Raw genomic sequence first — 3,757 nt, 5'->3', positions numbered from 1 at the left:
CTTACAACAAAAGATAAAGAATAGTCAATAAAAAAAACAAGAAAAAGCAAATATATAGCAAAAACCCCTATTAAAGCATAGCCAACATTCCCCATCATGACATGCTATTTTTAAGTCTTAAAATACTCTCACCCGAGTTAGCAGCAGCTAAAGCAAACAACTGAACTTCTCAAACATAACATTTATTTTTTAAACATAATTTTATTATTTCAAGAATAATTTAAATACAGGTAGTCGCCATCACATTATACCATGTTAACTAAAACTGAAAATGATGCAAAGCAAGACACAATCCAATATGCATGCATTTCAGTTATTCTAGTATTGTGCAAAGCTAGGACCCCGTGTAATATTACATGAACATCTATTTTTATAACATCAAAGCAATGAAAAAGGAATATACTTCTAAATAAAAAAGTTTAACAAAAGTTTTACTTATCTCTTTTTATGTCCCTATGCCTGTTCTTTTCATGAGAAACTGAAATTACAGTAGAAGAGGAATGCCTGGGAACTGGCCAGTTGGGGATTAACAATATTTCTGGAATTGAAATACCCTATCTCCAAAAGCAGGCAATGATGGAAGAACAATTTGATGAAGTCACAATATCTTCCGAATGCATTCCTGTGATTTCTCTTTGCATTAAATGAATAAAAAATGGAACGTATATACTTGCAAAGTTGTAATTCATTTATATAAAACAGCTGTACTTATCAAGAGATAAAGCCATTCATAGAATGGCAGTGAATCATACCACCAGCAAGTACAGCACATACCTCATACTACAGGAATTATAAAGATCATTACAGACAGGGAAACATTATATCTTACCTAACACACAGGCCAAAAAAAAAAAACACTTGGTTTGGAAATGTTAGAACTTAAAGAACAATTATTTTTGAAAGCACAAGATAAACTACCTAAACAGGTCTGTACTAGTTCTATTTACTTCATGCCTCTTGCAAGGAGGAGGAACAGGCAATATTTTTCCAAGTACAACCACACTAGGGTTGGGGAAAATAAATCAATCTTGCTAGTTTAGCAGAGTAAGTCCTTTAGTTACCTTCTATATTACTAAAATATTATACTTACTTTTCTTTCAGGTTTCTGAATTTCTGGTAGAACTGCACAGAAAGGTTTGATAACTTCTAAAAATTTGACTGTGGAAAAAAAAAAGAATTAATGTTCCTATTACATAATTTTAAAAATATATATTATCTTTTTACAGAATCAAATGCAAATGTTCTCCAACTTGTAATGGCAATCCCTCCCATTCCCCACTCCCAAAATTAATCATAATGCTCTCCATTTCAAATATAGAAAGGAAGAGAATTATTCTAGAGTAAAAAAAAAATCCAAAAGGTTTAAGGGCTCAGTCTGCAAAATCCTGATTTTGCTTCCTCATGATTGTATCCAACCCTTTTATATATAAAGAAATAATTCAATGAGTACAACTACATAAAAAATTTAAAAAAGCAAATGCAGCTTACTGTGGTACCCAGAACACAGTGCTTTCAAGAAGAAAATAAGAGACATCAAAGGAGGGAAAGTACAACAGGAAATGAGCTGAAACTGCAGATATGATTTATTTAAACTGAAAGATGATGCAAAGAGTGAGCAAGATCATGGAATCATCTTTATACATAACTTCTACTTCATTTCATTAACTCATTATTTATTGCTTGGTTGCTTTCCCACATAATGATCTGAGTACTTGTTTATGTACAATAAACAGCCCAGAGAATGACACTTACATTTCACCAGACAGTATTGTTTTCCCAGATTTATCTAATCCTATATAATAAAAGCCTAATATGCAAATTGTCCCCTTGACCAGGAGTTTGACCAGGGGGTGGGGCCAGCCAGCCAACTGCCCTCAGCCCCTCCCACTTGCAGGCCCCACCCTGGCCAGTGGCAGCAGCAGGCAGCCATGGGAAGGGAGGCCCCAGCTGGCAGCAAGCAGTCACTAGGGACCCTACTTGTGCACAAATTTAATGCACTGGGCCTCTAGTGTATCCACACTAATAAAAGAGAAAGGTGCAAATTGACCTTACCTTCACGATGCCCACCAGGCAATCAGGAGTATGCAAATTAACCCAACAAAGATGGCGGGTTAATGTGCATTCGCAGGTGCCGAATGGCCGGGGGCAGGGTGGGACGCTTGCATCGTTGCCATGGTGACAACACAGGCTTCAGCACCACCCCAGCCGCTCAGGGCCTCTAGGTAGCATCAGAAGGCGGCTTCGGCCTGAGCAAAGGTGGTGCCGGTAGCCAGGGAAAGGAAGGCCCATTCTTTCACGAATCTTCATGCATCGAGCCTCTAATATACACACACACACACACACACACACACACACACAAGCCTAAGTGGCCATCTGACTATTCAACCATCTGACCAGTAGCTATGACGTGCTAACCACCATGGGGCAATGCAGCAGACACTCAACGCAGGAGCTGCTGAGCTGCGGTGATTTGGCAGCTGCGGTTTTCGGGTGACGCACCCAGAACCAGAGGAGGGAGCCCAATTCCGGGGTGCATCACCCGAGAACCGCACTCTCCCAACCCAGGACTCCTCGGGGGATGCTGAAGAGCCGTTTTCGGCCAGATCCCTGCAGACCAGGCCAAGGGACCCGACCCCACCAGTGCACGAACCCGTGCACTGGGCCTCTAGTAATATTATAAGATAAACCAAGGTTCTTTAAGGAGAGACACTATCTTTTGGCATGACTGAAGTCAAGCCCTGCCAAAAAACTGGAGGATGGAGTTCAGGCTTGGCCAGCGTCTGCAATGTGCAGAAACACGAGGCCTCAACTAGTTATGATCATCTTCCCCCTACACACACTGCATTCTGTTCTAGTATCATGAAATTGTTTTAAAACTGACAATTACACTTCAGCAGTTGGCCAAAATCTATCTTGTTTTATAAAACCTCTCGAAAGGATGTCACTCAGACTTATTTGATAGAATTCTGAAATTCTCATGGGCAGATGTTTGTAACCGATACCATTTGGGACTATCTGAACCTGAAAGTATTCATCTCTGGTGCAAAACCAATAGCAACCACCTCAGGAAACTGCCTAGAGCCCCTTTATCCCTTCCCATCCCACCTCCATCCAAGCCACCCTCCCAGACTTGTTGCCCTGCCATGAGCACTTCTGCATTCACGAGCATACTGCTTTGGTATGCCACATGTCCACTCCTGAGCTGCAGAATTTCACCCATTCTGCTGTATATTAAAGGACAGGATCTCCTCTACTTCCTTCCTAGCTTCCCCGAACAGTCCGCTAGTTGGGCAATGGGCACACACTTGGACGTGCAGTTACCTATTCATCCTGAAAACATCCGAACACCTATGTAATGCATGTGATGGGGTGGAGGGGGGCCTGCAAAGATCCCCATAATACAAAGGCCTTGTCCTTAAGGCTTAAACCTTATACACAGAGTGAGCTTTCAGTAAACGCCTCAGAATGACTGAAATTAAAATTTTAAGGAAAACGCGATGCTCCCAACGTACTCATTGCTTCCCCTAAAATACGTGACATGCATCACTTTTCTAAAATTAAACAAGTCAGGGAGCTTTATTCATCACAACTAACACGTCAAGGAGGGGTGATTGGGCAATAAAAATGAGCTTTTTCAGCTCCTGAAAAATTCAAAGTTGTCCAGGTTTCGCCAGGTTCTCTGCCCGCCCCAAACACCAGCAGCGCCCCCGCGCCGGCCTCCGCGCCTCGCAGCCTGGAGCGCACACAGGGCCGGGGG

Source organism: Myotis davidii, unplaced genomic scaffold (genome assembly GCF_000327345.1).
Source record: "Myotis davidii unplaced genomic scaffold, ASM32734v1 scaffold749, whole genome shotgun sequence".
Classification (NCBI taxonomy): domain Eukaryota; kingdom Metazoa; phylum Chordata; class Mammalia; order Chiroptera; family Vespertilionidae; genus Myotis; species Myotis davidii.
Note: the sequence above shows the minus strand (reverse complement) of the source record.